A 21,404-nucleotide genomic window follows, 5' to 3' on the forward strand; every position below is an offset into this window, starting at 1 on the left:
AGCAAAATAAGTCAATCAGAGAAAGACGATTATCGTATGGTTTCACTCATATATGGAATATAAGAAACAGTACAGAAGATCATAGGGGAAGGGAGGGAAAACTGAATGGGAAGTCATCAGAGAGGGAGATAAACCATGAGAGACTCTTAACTCTAGGAAACAAACTGAGGGTTGCTGGAGGGGATGTGGGTGGGAGGATGGGGTAACTGGGTGATGGGCATTAAGGAGGGTACGTGATGTAATGAGCATTGGGTGTTATACACAACAGATGAATTATTGAATTCTACATCTGAAACTAATGATGTACTATATGTTGGCTAATTGAATTTAAATAAAAAATTTGAACCACTTTAAGGAATTATACTCTGTTATAGATGTTTGCATTGAATGTTGCAAGTAAAAATAAATAATTGCAAAGTTTGGTCTCTTTAGGAAATACATGTTAGAATGTGGACTGAGCTTTCACAGAAAGAATTAGAGCTTTCAAATGAAATACGAACTCAGATCTCATTTGGAGAGGGCAGGTGGGGACCTCTTTCTATGAAGAGAAAAAAAAAAGATCTTGGCAAAAAGAAATGCGTTACAGGAGAGAAATTAAACATAATTAATGGCCACAGATTAAGAATCAGAGTTTAAAAGGAAAACTAGTGTTTGTGGTTTTTTTTTTTTCCTCCAAATAACATCCAACAATAATATGGCTTTGAGGAACCTCAGAGGCATAAAAAAGACAAAAAATAATAGCTTTTCTCTCGTTATAAATAAAAATGAATGCTTGGATGACAATTGCTGATAACATTTAATTAGGGACAAATAAAATTAATTTGTACTCGCGTTCGAGAGTATGTACTACTTTAACCTTTGTTTTAACTTGGATATAATCTTTCTTGAGAAGAAAAAGCACAAGTTAATTAATATGAACTGTTTCTCCAATAAAGTTTAACATTTCAATTTAAGGGAACTAATAAGCACAATTGTCTTTCTAGTCCAGATTTTCTCGTTTTTCTTCTTTTGTAGAATGCTTCCAAATCTTCCCTAAGCTTTTAAAAACACAAACTGAATTTCCCTGGAGGCAGCTAAACAAAATTTTAGACCACAGTCTAACCTCGACTTTGTTAAATCATTTTAATAACAAAAATTTTACAAGAAGTCAATATAAGTATCTCTATATTCTCATAAACAAATTCTTCCAAGTAAATACCAATTGTACGTCAATTTAAAAAGTGGTGCCAACAGCACCTCTAATCCAAAGGGAATTAACTCTCTTTAGAAATCTTGGTGTTCATTTTCTGGCTCTATTAGTCCTGAATAGTTCAGTAAATGCTGAACTTCAGTGTAATATTTGCAAATAGAAGAAACAATTGCTCCAACTCTGTCTACCTTGCCAGAATAGTTTGAGAATTTAATCAGATAATAAAAGATAAAGGAACACTTTTAATAGGTTGCTATCAGTATCATACCCCTGTGCTTGTCCATAAAAATGTCCATTAGGAGCCAGAGACAATTGGTCTGTATTGACTGCAGAGAGGTCGTATATCTTACGGACTTTCCTCTTTTGAAAGTGTTTACATCAGGAAAGTCATCTTGGACTTGATAGTGACTATAGAGCCCTCCAGCTATTCCAGTCATTAGGAAGACGGCCTCATTATGAAAACAATAACTTAGAGATGAATATATTTAAAATACTAAAGTAAATGAGAATTTTTCTCAGAAAACAATTTTCAGTAACACCATTTGGGGGTCCTTGGTTTCGGAAACTGGGGCAATAGAAAGCACACGCATGGGAAGGCACTTTCTTGATTTGGTACAAAATGGTACCTTAAAACAGTACAAAAACCATTTGTAGCTATGATCAGTTTCGAGAGGACAGAAGTTGATGCTCACTTCTTTCTTGGGGACAAGAGATGAGAGACCACCTCACTGAGCCAAGTTCAAATATCCCCTAACTGACCACAGAGCTGTTGGCCAGTTACAGTAACAAGCCTTTGGTTTGGTTTTCCATAATTCCGATGTCAGCAAAGGCCACGCTGTTCTTTTTCTTTTTTAAAGACTTTATTTATTTATTTATTTGACAGAGATAGAGAGACAGCCGGCGAGCGGGGGAACACAAGCAGGGGGAGTGGGAGAGGAAGAAGCAGGCTCCCAGCAGTGAGCCCAAGGCAGACACTTAATGACTGAGCCATCCAGGTGCCCCAAGGTCACCCTATTCTTGAGTTGCGGAAGCCCCAGATTTTGTGAGACTTCCGTCTTAGTTCATTCAGGATACTATATAACAAAATACCAGAGACTGGGCAGCTTATAAACAACAGAAATTTATTTCTCACAGTTCTAGAGGCCGGAAGTCTGAGGTCAGGATGGTCAGGTGAGGTCCCTCTTCTGGCTTTCAGACATCTCACTGTATCCGCACATGGCAGAAAGGACTAGGAAACTCTCTGGGGTGTCTTTCAAAAGAGCATTATCCCATTCATGACAGCTCTGCCCTCATGAGCTAAGCACCAAAGACCCCACCTCCTAATACCATCACACTGGGGTTTAAAACGTCAACATACGCATTCCGGGGGGGACACCTTCAAACCACAGCAACTTCCAGTGTCTGCCCCAAGTATTCTGCAGGACAGTCACTCTTACGGTTCCATACGTATGTATGTTCTTCCTCTGCTGGACTTTTGCTTTCCTTTTGTGAATAACCACTCACAATTCTTCCTTTTTATCTGCTCTGAAATTTATAAGTTGGGGAAAGTATCCTCTTTGCTTCGAATTGAAAATCATAGCCAGCATTTGTCCCTTGGCACATAGCTCACTGAAGAGTAAGCTTGACCTGTAGAAGCTTTTCTAAGGACTATGAAACATTCCTCATTGCAGAGCTTTCCCTACCACACCACCATGTGGCTATGCCCCATATGTCCTTCCAAGACTGTTCCATTTAGATTCCCTGAATTTATTTTTCAGAACTATCTTGCTGTATGTCAACCATCCAATGACTCACTCACATGCTTTGTTAGAGCCAAACATCCTTAGTTCTGTGTCTCAACTTTTTGTGTGTTTTAATTTCAGCTTATTGTGGTAAGAAAACTTAACACGAGATCTTTCCTCTCAATAAGTTTCTAAATATAAGAGACAATATAGGTACAAGGTTGTACAGCAGACCTTTAGATCTTGCCTCACTGAAACGTCATGCCCGTTGATTAGTAATTCCCAACATCCCTCCCCCTAACCCCCAGTGACCTCTTTCCACTCTTTGATTCTATGCATTTGACTATGGTAGATAGTTCATGTGAGCGTAATCATAGATTGTCTTTCTGCGACCATCTGTTTTCAGGTAACATGATGTCCTCAAGGTTCATGCACACTCTTGGCATGCTGCACCTCACCTTACAGACAGAACAGGGCTGGCTGAGGCCATGAAAGGACAAGTTTGTCTTCCCCTTCGCTCTCCAGGTTCGGCGACTGGAGGTTCATTTTCCTTCTTATATAAACTATCACAAAGTCGTTTCCCTTCTCAGAGAGCAAATGTGACTCATTGATTTATAATCAACTTTTCTTTGAATTTTATTTTACATTTACAGAAAAAGAATTATGAAAATTGTACAGAGTTCCCATATACTCCACACCTGATTTCCCCTATGATTAACATCTTACACTAGTACATTTGTCAAAAGCAATGAACCTGTATTGTTATTTTATTAGCTAAAATTCATGCTTTCTTAGTTTTTTTACCAAATGTCCTTTTTCTATTTCAGGATCCATCTAGGATACCCTATTATTCCAATTAGTTTAGTTTTTAAATAAACAAAAAAATTCTGTTATATTTCTTGATATAGTTTCTCAGAAACCAAAGTAGTCCCCCCCCCAAAAAAAGCAAAAAAATTTCCCACAAAGTTCCAGAAAACCAAACTGTAGCTTTCATGGGATTACAAATCTGAGAGTAGTGTTCCATAACATTCTATCTAATTATCTATTTTGTTAGTGATGATATTGGGGCCCAGAAAGCAGGTACACTCTTACCCAGGTTCCACTGCATGTTGATGATGGAGTTGGGACTGGAATCCTTGATGGATATTTTTGAGGACTCACCATGTATTTTGGTAAATTTCCAACCTCATGAGTCTAGCCATACCAAAAGTAGAACATAAGAAGTTCCCACCTGACCCTCTTGCAGCTAGAGTTGGAGGATATGACCTGGTTCCTCTGGGTTGGACTTGGGTTTGGAAATAAACAACATGAGGAGGTGACATCGGGAGATAGAGCCAGCTGTTCCTTCAGGCAGGGTGACATTGGGACTTCGGGCATCCACTCTACACAGATGCCTGTGTAAGAGTCAGGTTTGTCCCTCGTGGTGGGATTATACACTGTGCCTGGTCCTACAGCCCCAAGGCCCACTCTCTGACCATCCTGGGGGCATTTGGTAGTACCTCGTATCCTTTATAACTAATGAAGGGATTCTAGTGTTTGCAAATAAGAATTCTGACCAATAAAATGGGAATTATCAGGAAACTCCCTCATGATTAATTTTATTCATTTCTTCTATATAATTCATCTCCCAAAGTTTGATTAGTAGCAAAGTGGTGATAGTTTTGAGTATTAACTCCTTCCTTTCATTCCACTTACCCTTAAAGGAAAAACATAGGAAAAGGGAAACATGTTTGGGTACCTACAGTCATTTGTTAAGACTGACATAACAAAGTAGCATGGACTGAGTGGCTTAAAAAGAGAAACTTATTATCTCAGAGTTCTAGAATCTAGATGTCCCTGATCAAGGTCTTGGAGAGTTTGATTCCTTTTGAGGGCTGTGAGAGAGCATTTTTCCCAAACTCCTTGTCATTTCTAGCACTTTGCGGGCAATCCTTGGTTTTCCTTGGCTTGTAGAAGCACCATCCTGACCTCTGCCCTCATCCTCACAGGGCATTCTCCTTGTGTGCCTGTCTCTGGCTGGATGTGCCCTTTTAAATAAGATATCAGCCATGTTGGATTAGCGCCTACTCTAACGGCCACATTTTAACCTGATTACCCTGTAAAGACCCTCTCTCCAAAGAAGGTCACAGTCTGAAGTACTGGAGGTTAAACTTCAACATAGGAATTTGGGGGACACATAGCAACACTCCTGACTAGATGATCAGCTTACTGAAAGCTAACTCACACAGGGTCATAAGCAGTACTGGGGCATTAGGACTCTTAAGGGACTGACAACCAGGTAACAGGTGGTGGTATCGTCTCTAGCTCAATCAGTCAAGATGAAGAGTATATTATGACCAGAAATCAGTCGGAGGTCAGAGAGGTTGACTGATAGCAGATATTATGTGTGAGCCTGTTGTCAGAAATCCAAATATCAAGCAAGTTTTGATTGGCAATGTCTCAAAGGTCTAGAATCTAAGTAGGTGAGTCAGTTGGCTCAAGTCACAATTAGTCAAAATAAGGAAATATGGACTGATAATTGAGAAAAGTCAATCTCAAACTCGGGACGCCCATGAATTTCCTGTCAAGGAACCAGAGTCTAGATCAGGCTTTGGACAAGGCAGGGAGAGCTCTGCAGGTGATAATGACATTCATGGGCCTTCAGTATCACCCCAGAGAGAAACTGATCACATTTCCTCCTTCCTTCCTTGGTCCTCTTGCTCAGCATGGAATCAATCACCAAGCTGGGTAATGCTGCCTCCTCACTATCACCCATGGCCACCCTCTCCTTTCAAATCCCTACTGCATGGCCATATTGCACACTCTCATTGATATTTAAACTAGGACAATAACCTTATTTTATTCAAGTATCTATATTTTTGTTTTACCTATCTTTACATTTAGATCTTTGCCTATTTGGATTTTTTTTTTTTTGAGTAAGAAGTAAAGAAATGATCCCAATTAATCTTTTCCCCTCTTTGCCAGTTGTCCCAATACAATTTATTGAATAATCTATATTTCTATACTGATTTCAGTGCTGCCTTGGGTATAGATTAACTTTCTATGTGTTTTCGGCTCTAATTTGGATCCTCTTTCATTCATCATGTTATCACTTTCTATATTGATCCCTGTCTTAATTAGAGAAGATTTATGATACGTATTTATGACGTTAAAGCTATCTTTTATTACTCCTCCACTTCAGAGTTGTTTTTCCTATTTATAAGATAAACTTTAGATTAAATATGTCAATTTAAAAAATCATAGACTTTGATTGGAAGTGCATTGAATTTATAGGTTGAGGTTGGGCTAACCTTCACGAGAGTGCCTTTCATCTCAAGCAGGAAAGCTTGTTCACTTGCTCATCCTCTCATGTTCCATTAGGTAGTTTCTTTCAGGTCTCATCAGAGAAAATCCTAAGTATTTTTATTAAGTTTGTTTATATTTGTGTGATGCTATTGCAATTATGAATGTAATTTTTTGTTTCTATTTTCATTTTGTTTTTATCCGGAGAAAACCACTTAGTTTTGTATATTTACTGTATATCTGTCGAGATGACTGAATTTATTGTATGCACTGGCGACTCAGGAGGTCTTGTTAGGTTTAAAGTAATGCCATAATATCATCCTCATGACATTATTGGTTTCTACCTCTGTCAAAGTTTGACCTCAAAAACATAAAAGAGTAGAGAGGGTGACCACATAAAAACAAAGGTTAAATCTGAAATTTAATTAATAATTTCATTAGCTTTATACTAAGAGCTATAACAAACATAACAAAAAAGATAACTATGTCAATGGAGAAATGAGCAAAGATAAATATCTAATTCCCAAAACATGAATCACGAATAGGAATCCTATGAAAAGACATTTAACCCCTTAAGTAAAGGAAAAACATGGAAATAAAATGAGATACTTTGTAGCCTGTAATGTTGATAATGATCAGAAGTATCAGCATCAGTGGCTATGAGGGTTAAGGGAAAGGGACACTCTCATACAATACTATAGGAAATAGAAACTGGTATAACATTTTTGAAGAAGAATTTAACAATAAGATTTATATTATATGTCCTTATATTTTTTATTTTTTATATTTTTATGTATTATATATTTTTATATATTTTATACTTATATATTTTATATTATGTATATAAAACAAAATATACTTAGCTTATATATAATATAAATTAATATATAATAGAATATATTTTATAGAATATATTTTATTATTTTATATAATTTTATATAACTTATTATTTTATATATTTTATATATTTTATATACTATAAATTATGTTTAAATATATAGATATTATATATTTTATATTTATATTGTATATCCCCATAAGTCAGACTGTCTTTTCAGTTAATTTTTTCCATACAATGTACTCAGGAAAGTCTAAAGGGGCACCAGGGTGGCTCAGTCCATTGAGCGTCCAACTCTTTATTACGGCTCAGATCATGATCTCAGAGTCCTGAGATTGAGACCCCAGTCAGGCTTCGTGCTGAGCATGGAGCCTACTTAAGATTCTTTCTCTCCCTCTCCCTCTGCCTCTCCTCCCCTACGCTTGCTTACACTCTCTCTTTCTCTCTTAAAAAAATATGAAAGTATATAATAACACATGCTCTATGAATATTCAACACAGCATTTTTTATAAGAGCAAAAAGTAAATGTCCACCCATAAGGGATTGGTTTAATGAATGATAGTACATGCATGTAACAGAATACTCTATAGCCACTTAAATAATAGTGTAGAGCTATATTTATGCACATATAAAAACATTCAGAACATTTTGCACAGCAATAAAGTAGCATGTGTCTTATAATCCTATTTCTTTAAAGTTATTTTTATATTTATATACTGTGTTAATGTGTTTGGGCTGTAGAATAGAAAACCATAAACTGAGTGGCTTATAAACTACAAACATTATTTCTGACAGTTCTGGAGGCTGGAAAGTCCAAGATTACGGCGCTGGCAGATTTGGTATCTGGCGAGGGCCCTGTACGTGGATGGCCATCTTTTCCTTAACCTCCCATGGTGGAGGGGCGAGGGTGCTTTTTCAGGCTAACTCCATAAGGGCTCTAATCACGTTTTAATATCATCACCTTCGGGGATGGGTTTCAACATATGAGTTTGGGAGGCGGGAGACAAAAATAGTCGGACCATAGCATATACTCATGTAAGTTTCCAAAACTGTCACCTGTTTAAAATCAGTGTAACGCCTTTTCCCTGGGGTGCTACTCAAGCTCTGTATAGGTTCCCGCAGCCCACTTCCTGGCCGCCCGGGTCTAGTCTGGCTTTTCTTTTCCTCTGCAATCTTAAGTCAGGGCATGGTCCCTTCCTCCTTTTCCCCAGACGCACTGGTGCCCCTGGATACCCCAAGTTCTTTCTCCCTCAGGGCCTATACCGGCTCCTCCCTCTGTGCACCCTTCATGTCTCAGCTGGAATAGGCTTTATCAAAACCTCCTTTTCCTGCTCTCTGGAAACCTCCCTCCATCTGTATCCATGCACACTGCTTGCTGCCCACATGGCATTTGTTACAACCTTCAATTGTTTATGTGTTGAGTTGTTTTCCTGTTTATTATCCACCTCTGTCACCATACTGGAAACACAATGAAACCAAGGACCATAAAATTTCTCATCCATCACTGCCTGACACTGTTAAATGATCAATAAATATTTGTAAATGAATGAACACACATGAAGAAATACCTGTAGATATTCTCTGAAATGTTAACAACAGTTACCTCTGGTTATTCGGATTTGGATAATTTTAAAATTTCTTCAGATACTGCTTATGAATTTCTGCATTGATAGTATAATGATTGTATTTCTAATTATAAAAATATTTTTCATTTATTTACTTATGTACATATCAATGTGTGTATATATAAATACGTAAAGAGAGTGTATGTTCATGTGTGTGTCTAATTATTAAATGTGCATCTGATCAATACTCCTCCATCACTTGATTCGCTGTCACTTACAGAATACATTTTAAACACTTTAGTGTGACGTTCAAGTCCCTTACAAAACTGCTTCAATGTCCCATTTAAGTCTCTCTTTTTTTTTTTCTGGATTAATTCATCCTGACAGTTCACCCGGGACTTCAACCACAGTGGAAAGCATGCCTGTCCTAGATGACAGCAGCTCTGCACGCGGTTCGTCTTCTTACGGAGCGCTCATCTCTAGGCTCTCTGCTTGGTAAACTCTCAGTAACAGAGTGGCAGTGGACTCCGTAAAAAATTAGTTCCCAGCTCTCTGGATAGTTGATTCTACCTCTAGAATGTGAACTCTCTAAAGCCAGGAACCTCGTCTTACTCGACTTTGACTCTGCAGCCTCTGTGATGTCTATTGTAGGGAATGTTTTTGAGTTAAGTTGCAAGCAAATTGTACAAAAAAATGTTCTAAGTACTACTTTTTATAATAATTAGCTCCCAGCCAGTGAATTAAAATGACAATAACCATTTTAGTACCTGTCACTGCTTCTCCGGGTCAGAAATTAGGAAGGGCTCAGCGGGGCAATTGTGGCTCAGGGATGCTCATGTGTTTGTAGTCAGGCAGCAGGTGGAAGTGGAATGGGGGGGACTGAGCAGCTGGACTGTCATCTTTCCTTCCTCATGCCATCTTCAGGCCTCTGCATGTCATTTCTCCATGTGGATAATGGCATATAGTAGTGATACGCCAGTATACCACTGTTTGGTGAATTTGACAATAATCTGGGTTTCCTTACAGCATGGCAGCTTCAAAGTAGAATGACTGCTCATGGGGCAGCTCCGGATTCCAAGGGCAAATGTCCCAGCTAACACAGTGCCTGTGTCCTTGCTCTCTAAGATCCAGCCCCAGAAGCTTCCTCCGTGGCTTGCTCTTGGTCAAGAGTTAAGAGTGAGCCACAAAAGCCAGCCCAGATTCTGGAAGAGGAGACATAGATCCCACTTGCCAGTGGGAAGATTGTCAGAAAATTGGAGGAGATGTTTTCAAGTCACTGCAGAGATTCTTAGAACTGGTACCTGCATCCCCTGCAAAACTCTTTACTTACAGCCCCAATAAATGATCAAAGCATCTGGGTATTTCACAGGCTGAAATTATTAACACTTAATGCAAGAACTATGTTCTCAGCTTAAAGCGAATGTGTTCGTCTTGATTTTCCAGCCTGTTTAGATGGAAACAAACACAAGTTAAGAAAAAAAAAAAAACCTTAGAAGTGATAAAAAGTCCAGCTTTGATGTTTATAACTTACCACTGATGTAGAAGTTGCTAATTTCTGCTTTTATCAGGATCTGTGCTCCTTCCTTAGACGCACTGAAATCAAAGAGTTCTGTGGGTGAAAGAGTCTCTCTTTGAATCTGGAAGAAGCCACTCAGGTGGATGTATTGAGGCTTAGCTCCAAACCCACATCATAGATCTTACAAGAGGCAGGAATTTTAGAGCCCTCAGAAGCCAAGCGTGTTCACGGACTCATTTGTCCATTCCTTGTACCAGAGACAGGGCTCAAGCAGCCTCGTGGGGAGCAAGTCTAGAGTCATTGTGGGAAATGGAAGATCCCACCTCAAACTAGAGATTGAGTCAAATGTTCAGGTTCAGCATGGCAAAGGGGCTCGAACATCAAGGAAATGGTTGGGAGCATTTAATTTGGCTAAGGGAGGACTCAAGAGATGAACCAAAGCACATCGTTGAATTAAGAAAAAATACATGTATAGATTTATGGATTTACTTTTTGGAGGGCTATCATACGGAAGTGGGATTCAACAACCAAATATTTTCTGACCTCTTATTTGCCTGAGGCCCTCCACCTGACTCACACCGTCTGGCTGATTGGAGAACTACAGTCCTTTTCTGGGAGTGGGGTGGAGCCTTAGGAATGGGAGTTTAGCTGAAACCTTAGGAGTGTTAAGTCTATCAGGAGGGAGGGGGAGGGCTATGGAGCAAGAACAGCCCATGCCCCAGGCAAGAATCAATGTACGCAAGCGGACTTTGCCCTGAGAAGGGCAATGGGAGATAGGGCTGCACAAGGGCGGAGAGCTTGTCTATGCAAAATCAAGCTATGCTGTCTGGAATTGGGATAATCTCAACACCCCCAGTTCTACCGTTCAGTTGCTGTCCCATTCAGTACTAAGTGAAGTATTTCATGTCATTTTATTTTCTTCAAGTAAAGGCAATTTACTAAACTTACAGCAGAGCGAGATACAGTTTTTCACCTTTACAAAGCCCCCCAAAATGTTAATAAATCAAAAATTGATAAAATAAGCATTTATTATATCTAGGGTCTGGTGTATGTGGGGGAATTAGAGTCATAAAAATCAGTACTGTGCCTGGCAAACCTACTGTGTGCAATATCACGTAATGAATCTTCAGAAATGTTTGCAGTCTGTGTTCTTTTTCTAATGTTATGTTGAAAAAAAAAATGACCTTGAGAGGTTAGTCCACTTCTCTGGAATTTAAACATAGGCCTGTTTTGAGTTCCATGTGCTTGGGGTTTTTTTTGTTTTTTTTTTTTTGTTTTTGTTTGTTTTTTCCTATTATAACACACCATTTATAGTTTTTGGCACCTGATAGAAAAACTTGGTTTAATTCATATGCATAGAAGGATATAAGTAAATAGATGATGTTTTCTCCTAATTTTTTTTTTCATTTAAACAATGGGATTATAGTTTGAAAGGAACGTCTAGGTTTGAGTTCTGTCTTCGCTATTTCCTGGCACTGTGTCCTTGGGTAAGTCACTCATTTCGCCCTTTTGAGCCTATTTCCTTATCTTAATTATAGAAGTTAATAACTTCCTCTCTGCTCCTGCCTTGAGATTATTATGAGATTAAGATGAAACATTATATAGGAAAGCATATGGAAAACTGATGACTCCAGGTATCTCTCGATTGAAATTGTGCCCTCATTAGTCATTTAAAATCTGCAGGACCTATTTCTGGCCCGTAGACCCCTTTGGGGGCTTAGTTTTCAAGAGATGCATTGTTCATCGTAGCTGGAAAGGTGTGTGGAGAGATGCTGTGTGTCACCATTCCCACAAACATGAGCCATTGCAAGAGCAGGTTTTCCTTTGGGTCTTTTCCAACCTTGAGATTCTTTGAGATCCTTGGGGGTGCCCTGCCATATGCACCGGGTGACCTGTAGTGACTCAGCATGAATCCAGGCCTCTGTTCATAGATTTAAATGTGCTGAACCTGCCAAGAGACGGAGACCAAGTGGCCATTGTTAGTGACTGGAGAAGCGTATTTATTAATTTATCATTCATTCATTTGCTCGTTGATATGGTAAACATTTATTGAGTGCTTGGGAACTGGGTATACAGATGAAAGAAAAAAAAAATTAAGAATGGAGGTAAGTGAGATCCCCTCCCCAGCTGGGCTACAGTCTCCAGCATACTTTAGGAGACAGATATGTGGACAAAGCATGTCTAAAACACCATCGTGACTGATAGGCATTCTTGGAACACTGCATTACTTACTGCCCGAAGGTCGATGTGAGCCAGGCTGGGTTTCCGTCTTCCTGACTGAGGACAATCCAGCCTAGACGCAGGAAATGATACAAACCCATGCATGTTCCTTGAGCATCATCTAAAATAAAAATCAAGAAACCAGTATTGGAAATTAGGAGTGAATTAAACAAATAATCCATAAATATGGGAACACAAGGACAAGAACTACAAACCAGGGGACCCGACCATTGTGTGAATGGGCCTGAAGCCCTGATGACCAGTAATGAATGACTGCTGGGTTGACAGTGAGTTGTGCAAATCTAAAGATTTGGAGCCAGATGTATACAAAATGGGAACTGAATGAGAAGCGGCATCCGTGCTGGGTCTTGACAGCTCCGATAGCTGCTCGTGACTGCAGTGTGCGATGGAGATCACACACGGGAGATGGACCTGACACTCTGAGCAAGCGGCCAACATACCACAGACAATAATTAATTAGAGATGTGTGTCCTCCAGCATTCATTGGCCTTTGTCTATTTCTGAGCTAATCTGGCTTTTTGATCACACCAAAGAGAAGGAAACTTATTTTACTTTTTGCTTGCTGGGAAGGGCGGGATCATAAATACAAGAAGATGGAGATTCGCTAGGACACTGACTTTAAAAGATACACCCAAGGGTGCCTGGGTGGCTCAGTGCTTTAAGCATCTAACTTAATTTCAGCTCAGGTCATGTGAGATCGAGCCAAGCATCAGGCTCTGGGCTGGGCGTGGAGGCTGCTTGAGAGTCTCTCTCTCTCCCCTACCCCCCACCCAACTAACATGCTCTCAAATAGATAAATAAATAAATAATGCACCCTGGCGCCCAGTCAGAGATAGGAGATAAGGCAGATAGATCCATAGAGTTGGCTTGGGTCTGCAATGCCAAGCGGGTGCACCAAAACGGGAAAATACAGGAGAATATAAAGGGTTAGTTTCAGTTCTTAAAACAAATGGCAATAATTAATAATAATAATAATGGTTTTAAAGACAAGTTGGAATTGTCAACTGATTCTTTTCAAATGTGTAATATTAAAAGTACAGAGAATGGACTGAAACTTGGGTTCAGACTGGATGGCTGGACTGATATCACGAGGAAATGCCAAAATGGACCTGAATCCTGTTGGAAGACACAGGACCTCCATGTGGCTCCTCCCATCTTAAATGCACCTGAGAACAGGTGTCTGGAGGGTGGGGTCTAGGAAAAGGCGGCCACTATGTGTAAGCCCAGAGGCATGTAAGAGGAAAAAGAAAAAAAAAAATGTCTTCTAGAGTCAATGAACGAGAGACTCGATAGGGAATGTTGCAGAGGCTCAGGGAACATCTGGAAAGAGGAAACTCCCTGCTTCTGGGTAGTACGGGGAACACACCCGGGAGTCTGCCCCTGAGGGGGAGTCATGCACTTTGCTTCTAGCATTTCTGGGACAGTGACCCAGACTCGACTCTCTCAGCCTCAAGCAGCTGTTTACCAACCCCCCACCCCGTCTCGGGGTCAAATCTATAAAACAAGGACGATGTACCCTTTCCTGCAAGAATGTTAAGAAGATCAAAAACCATACATGGAAAGCATTATCTCGTAAGTCCTGGGTCCGTGAAAATCACTGGTTTTCTCTTCTCTGTTACTTCTTTCTGCAGCACCACGAGCAGTAGAAGTTGCAGGCGGTGGGAGCACATGGCTGAGAATCTTCATCCACATGTTTCCAGAAACGGAGGTGCGGCTTCAGGCTCAGAAAGTGTGATGCCTACTCCCCAGGTCCGCCTGGGCGCAGGAACTCTGAACTGGCCTCTAAGGGCCGTCGGAATTCTCTGTGGCCCAGCGGGCGAGTCACACAGGCGCTGGGCTGGAGCAGCTCCTGGCCGCTCCGCATATAAGTATAATGATTCGTACAAATAGCTTTCTATCAAAGTATTACAAGACTGCGGGATTTCATTTGCATACCCCGATGATGTCATTATACACTGTTTCATCTCCCCTTTTCTATCCGTCCCTAGTTAATTGGGTCCTATGGTATCAAGACGCCTGAAAGGGCAGTTTCTGCTCCTGAATTTCAGATTTTGGCTTACAAGTGAGCGGATGCAGATAAAGTGCTCTCATACGTACACAGGAAGCACAGGAGCCTTCCTACAGGCCTTATCTCCTTCCTAAATGTCTTTTAAGTCAACCTTTTGTGGTTTTATCTGCCTACGCCCGGCGCTCCAATGCAAGCAGTGCACCCAACGCCACCTCCTCTCCTCATTAAGTCGATTCACTTTCAACCTCCCCATCAAGATGCTCCATCCCACTGAACATTTGGCTTCCTCGCCTTTTTATTTCCAGCTGCCAGTGTGAGAAACAGTGACCGCCTATCTGCCTTTCTTATCTCGCCGAATCAGCAGAACGAGCCGGCGCTTCCTGTGTGCGGAAGGTCCGCCACCAACCTTCGGCCAGGGGTGCCGGATCCGCACAGCTGGCCCAGGTCAGCCGCTGGCCCGCAGGGGATGGGGCCTGGGAGCGTGCTGGCCGAGACGTCTGTCACGGGACATGTGCTCCCGGCGCCCTCAGCCAAGGAGATCCAGCCCGGACAAGCCGCTCAGCGGAGGAGGCCACGTGGGAGATGAGAGCGGGATGGGGAGAAATAAAAGGGGAAGGAAGGGAAGAGCGTGCAGAGTCTCTCCTAGACCCAGGCCCTGTTTGACTTGTGAAAACTTCACCTATTCCCAATTCTAGAAATATTCTCTCTCTTTTTCTCTCATGAAAAGCTCTTTCAAAGACCTTGCAGAAATCCAGGTACACCTGTCCTCTCCCTGGAGACCCACTCTTGAGGTACAGCAGGTCCCCCCCTTTCTCTGTCCCTGCACCATGCTCACTTCCACTTATCCATCAGTGGTCAGCTTGGGTTTAGTTCATCTGTAGTCCCACACACACTGGCACTTAGCTCGGTCTTGACAAATGCCACATTGTCAACGTACCTGTCAACGTAACTTTTCTACCTGAAGTCAGACCCTCTTGTTATTCCTCTCTGCATCTTTGATGCAAGATCTGGTGGAGAGAGGAGACACCCACCAATGTATGACCAATCCTACAAAGACCACAGTGTCTGTGGATGTGGTGACAAAGGGCTCCAGAAGGCTTATCCTAGTGACATAAGCAGCAGCTCAAGCCACGGTACCACCATGTCCCTCAGGGTCCTTGGTGAGCCTGACACCATTCCTGACAGGTGGTCGATTTTAAACAAAGTTTTGTTGGCGACACGGTAACCTATTTGAACAAACAGATGAGTGAATGAACAGGTGAATGAAGAAATAAATGAGTGGTTTTCACTGAATTTCCTGTTTTACCATTAAACCTGTCAAAAGAGGAGATAAGACAATACTTTTGATAAAGCACCAGCTGGAAAACACTGGCATAGGTGAGTAAAAATCTACAAAAGCAAGTCTCTCCGAGTAACGTAAATAAGATGAACAAAAGAAAAATCTTGGGTTTTCTTGGGTTATGGTTACATACTTGGGTTTGGTGGGTTTGATGTTCTACGAAATGTGTGGTGAAAACCCTTTCTATACCCCAACGAAGATGTTTTGGTATTTGAACTTGACCGATAAGTTCGTGACCCCTCCCCCAGCAGTGCGTTGCATGAACGTTGCCGCTGGTACGTGGAGTTTCTGCTTAGCGGGGACGATGCTTCAGAGCATCTCATGCTGGTGGGAGTCGGCAGCATGGTTTATGTTACGTAAAAAGAAAATAGTAATAAAGAAAACAAGGATGAGCTTGCTCAAAATGCTTGCTGGCACGTTTACCGTAGGACACTGATGGTCCATCACTCCAGTTATTAGATCACGGCCTCTATTTTTCTCAGAGTAATTAAGAAAAAATACTACGGTACACAAGTGCTTCAGTGGGATCAAACTCCCTCTAGTTAAATTACTTTTTTTTTTCTTTTTCTGTAAGCGTTCACTCATTAGCTCTGGAAAAAAAAAAATCTATAAAACTGGCAAATATCTTTGGAAATGCACCTCCTTTTTGAAACCTGTTTACAGAAAGAAGAACAAAGGAACATAATTGCCTGGCTAAATGGACCCCATAACAAAGATAATTAGGGAGTTCTTATGTATTTCCTAAACTATTTCTTCTCCAGCTGTTTTTCTGGCCAACCATGGAATCCACAAAAGCCAACTACTGGCTTTTCGGTCTTTTTATGACATGGGATTACAGCAAGCATAGTTATTGTGCACAGTTTTTGTATTTGCTCATTTATTCATTCACTTAGCAAATATTTTTTTCAGATCCAGACACTCTTCTGAACACTTAAAATGCTATGATGAACAAAACGGATTCGTTTCTGGCCATAATGAAGCTTATAGTAGGAAAGGGAGCTAGTCATAGAGACTATAATCACACAATGGACTAATGAACAACCATCATAATGTGACACAGAGGTCAACATCAAAGTGTAACAAGGGGTCTTGGCTAATTGGACAGCCTCCCCCTGCTCCTCTGAGATGATTCGTAGTTGCCGGAATCTTAAGGGTTAATAATTTTAACAGGCAACCAAGTATTGAAAAGGGGTTCCACTTTGGAGCTGAGGAATAGCATATGTGAATTCCTCTAGGTAAGGGTTGTTGCTGTTGTTCCATTCTTTTGTGTGTACATGCAACAAATTTTTTTTGAGCACCAAATACTTTCCCAGCGCAGTTCTGTCTCAGTCGTCAGGAGTCATAAATCAGTGGGGCAAACAGAGGGGTCAGGATCTGTCTCAGCCCTGAAGAGCATCACGGTTTAGTGGAGACCAAGGAACCAGTCAGGGTTCCAGTCTCAGGGACATCCTTTCGGTCCTTATAATCTTAAGGAGCAATGCAGGTACAGAGACTAAATTCTAGCAGCTTAATAGGATGCTGTCCCATTCCCACTTGCTAGGGTTGGCAGCCCCAACACTGTCCTAATTTCTGGGGCAGCTGCTAGGAGTTCTTACTAAGCAGACTCTTAGAGCTATCTCTAATATGTTTCCATGCAGAGGCTTAGCTAAGCTCCCAGCTGAGCATAAGCAAGATGTCCTGAAGCAGAGAATGGATAGATTCCAGGTTGACTGACCCTAGTTTATGTGCTTAGAAACCACAAGGACCTGGAAATAACACGAGTCTACTAGGAGACTCAAAGAGTGCCAAAATCGTGTCCCCGCCAAAATGGGACCGTTACCTCCTTGATTAGTCCCTAGATTATATTTTAGACATCACATCTTGAAAGAACACTGGCTTTTAAGACCAGCCCATCAGGCTTCAACCTCTTCCTCCTATCTATTGTGGTACTGATAAAAATTAGAGTAACAATCTCAGACCCTTTTTTTCAGCGAGGATTTGGAACAAAATCACTGCACGTTGGGTACGTAGCAGGGATTAATGCTGGCCATTCCTGCAAGCCAGGCTCTGCTGGTACAGGGCTCCGTTAGCAGCTGACTCTGCCGATTTGTGTTCTGAGCACGTCTTGTATGATCTCATTAAGTCTACACAATCATACCATAAGGTAGGTTTCATTATTCCCATTTAAGAGATAAGGAAACGGAGGCACAGGGAGGTTAAGTAAGACCACACAGCAAAAAGTGGGTGAGCTGAGAGTCAAACCAAGGGGGTCGTACTCTGGATCTGCATTCCTAGCATACCTACCCTACGTTCCAGCCCGGACACAGACTCTGGCCAGCTTTAATGATGAAGCCTGGGACTCTGGTTTACCTGGGGTTGGGTTACTGTGGGCTTAATGAATGCTTTAGCTGGGGCTCTGCTGGTGGCCAGGAACAGATACTCGAACGAACTAGTTTAGGGAGGAAGAGGTTGGGTAGTTTATGGATGGATAGAAGTTGGAGGGAAAGACAGAATCTTACTGACATCATGAACAGAAGTTGTTTTGGCCTCGCTGACAGCGCAGATAGAGCGTGTGGGCGGGTCCACGGGGACTGCAGGCCCCTCGGCAGGGAAATTCACAATCTGTGCTTACCGCTAGGGCTGCCCTGTCTACCTCACTGTCCCCCTTTGTCTGCTACCCTCTCACCTCCTACCTTCATGCTAGTGCCCTCTGCTCTGGGCTCATTGCTTCTTCTTATTCACACCTGATCCCTCCCAACCTGGGGTGAGCACTGCAGCAGACAGACCTGCCAGTGCCCCTCCCACTTCCTCGCCCACGCTGTGCTCACCTGCGGTCCAGACGGACAGGATCTCTTGGAGGCTGACAGCATCCTCACTCAAGCACCAGCATCTCCCCACTCATCTGCCTGTAGGGGCACCCTAAAAGGGCCATAGAACCCTCAGGGGCACCCCAACCAACAAGGGTCTGGAGTTAGAGATAAGTACTCCAGCTGTTCACGGGCGGGTCCATTACAGCCTCCAGAGGGTGCCTGGGAGCAGGTGGACAGGTAGGAGTGCTTCAGGAAGGGAAGTCATCAGGCTTTTTTATGCAGATCAGGAAACAGATATGCAGGGCTGGTGCCTAAGGGCCCTCGAGCCAGTGTGTAAGGGGAATTCAATCTAGTTCATACAGTCATTTTCCCCTGTAATACCAGGCACCAAGGGACAGACAAGGTCTAGAGGTCAAGGACTCAAGAGTTGTAGGCATTAAGTAGATTAAAATTGATACCTAGTATTGCTTTCAGCTGAAAACGGGCAGGTAAGTGAGCCGATGGGCAAACGCCTGTTTGTAGCCCAATGGAGGGCACATGCCAGCTTTGCTATGTTCTCTTAGAAAATGCAGCCCAAATCTCTGCCGTGGAATCAGCAAAGCCCTACCCTAGATCTGTCATTAAACTGCAGTTTGGTGCCAAGAAAATGGTGTAAAACTAATAATTTTTGCTTGAAGAGCATTCATGACTTTGAGGAAAGAACAAAAAAAATTGCTTCCTCTTCACCCAAAGTCTGAAGATTTAAGTTCTGAATAAAACAGCTAAAAAATGAGGCAGAAGGCTGGGGTGGGGAGGACAGTCTCAGCAACTTCCTTGCCTGCACATCACTGCATGCTCAGGCCTAAGCTTGGAGACCAAATCGACTTCTTGGAATATTGCCCCCCCTCCACCACATCTCTCTCCATGCGGTTCACAAATCTAGTCATTAAAAGGCCCATATCACACTCCGCCATCTTGCCTGGTAATCAGAAGATCAGCTGTCAGGACTCCGTTTGCGGTGCTCCTTTCTCTGAGAAAAGGAGCATGGGCTGCAGGCACCACTCACGTTTATATTAACTTTCTGCACATTGTATTTTAAGACCATTTGTTCTCATTGGATCCATGTACAAACCCATGAAATAGGGAAAGCCGGTTTCCTTCTCTGTTCTATGGAAGAACCTAGAGGCTTGGAGGTGTCAAGCCACCTACCCCATGGAACACAATGGAAACAGAAGAGAACTCGGATAACTGGATCCTCTCTCTTTTAGGTAATCTTCTTTAATTCTCAAAAAGAATCAATGAAATTATCTCAGGTAGATGTTACCATCCCATTTTTTATCAGAGGTAATGGAGGTCTAAAGGAATTCAGAGAAAAACAAGTATATCTGTTTTCTGTAGGTATCGACATGATTCAGTCAACTAAGTTGGATTTTTATTATTATTATTTTTACCCCATATTGGTGATGATGTCTGGAGCAGCTCATATCAAACCTGGGGAAGGAAGATCTGGTCCACAAAGGACCCATGAAGCAGCAAGACTGAGCTGAGGGGAGCAACCTGGGAACAATCCAAATTTTTATTATCTGACGTCTCCCAACTCCTGTGTGCCACTTTCGATCACAAGCATATTCCAGCCTCTCTGCTATGACAAAGACAGGTGCTCACACACACGTACGCCCATGCTACCTTTCACGTCAGTCAGTGTGGTACCGCATTTAGAAGGTGCGATGAGTCCGGAATCTTGAAATGACTCACTATTATTTCATTTATTCTGACAGCAATCCTGTGAGGGAGGGCTTTTTGGTCCCGTTTTATAGATGAGGAGACTATGTTTAGAGAAGTAACTTGCCTGTGCTGACCCAGGTAAGAAGCAGCAGAGCTGGTATTTCCGTGTACGCCTGGCTGACCCCAGAGCCAGAGTTCTCTCCACCCGACCACACGCCCCCACCCCCACCCCAGGGGATGTGCTAGAAGGGCTGTAACCAACATGATCATTCATTCATCCCATCACTGTTCGTGGGACATTCAGTGTATGCCTGCCAGAAATCATGGGCCTAGAAACAGGCACAGTCCTTCTCCATATAAACTTGGGTTATCTCCTTTCAATCCACAAATCACAAAAAAGTAACTGATAGAAGGTGTGATGGGTGATGGCTAGAATAGGCTACCTTGGGCCCACGGCCTATGCAGGACTGGGGAGGGCTCTGTGCGGTGTTCTCAAAACCTGTGGCCTGAAGGAGGACAGTTACTCCGAGTGAGTTCCAGAGCCCCAGGCAGAGGGGAAAGTTATTCACAGGCCTGAGCACGGGACTATGGAGGGCTTTATAAACCAGGTAAAGGAGTCTGGAAGACATTATAGAAACAGTTAATATTAATGTCAGGGATAAGAAAATCAAAAAGCCTCATCATCAGAGTGGAAATTTCTAGAACTCTCATTGCTGCATCCAGTTAGTCATTTGCTAAGAACTTTCCAGAAATAATCTGCTTGAAGTTACGGCTCACACTATGTCTGGGTCCTATCAACCTCTAAGAGCCCTGATGTAAATTACACAGTTGACTATTCTGAGAAGTATCGAGGGGGCAGTGAAGTTTTGTTTGGAAAGTGATGTATTTTTTAAAAGAAGGGAGTCGAGATTCATAGAATCCATGATTCCAGCACAGATGCCGTGACTGACTCAAGTCCTTCAGTGTCATGAGCAAGTCTGTCTCAGTAACACCTGCTGCCTTTGGGCGAAGGAGCCTGTGTGTCAGGCTCCTTAGAGAGCGCATTCCAGACTGCCTACTGTAGACACTGGGCATGCTATTCTAGTTCCTGTCTACTATTCCTCACAACAGCTCTCTTGGGAAGGTACAATTATTCCTATTTTATAGATGACGGTAATACTGAGGTCTAGAAAATTTAAGCAAATTTTTCAAGGTCACACAAGTGGAGTTTGA

Source organism: Ursus americanus, chromosome 8 (assembly GCF_024610735.1).
Source record: "Ursus americanus isolate L20-20 chromosome 8, mUrsAme1.1.p, whole genome shotgun sequence".
Classification (NCBI taxonomy): Eukaryota; Metazoa; Chordata; class Mammalia; order Carnivora; family Ursidae; genus Ursus; species Ursus americanus.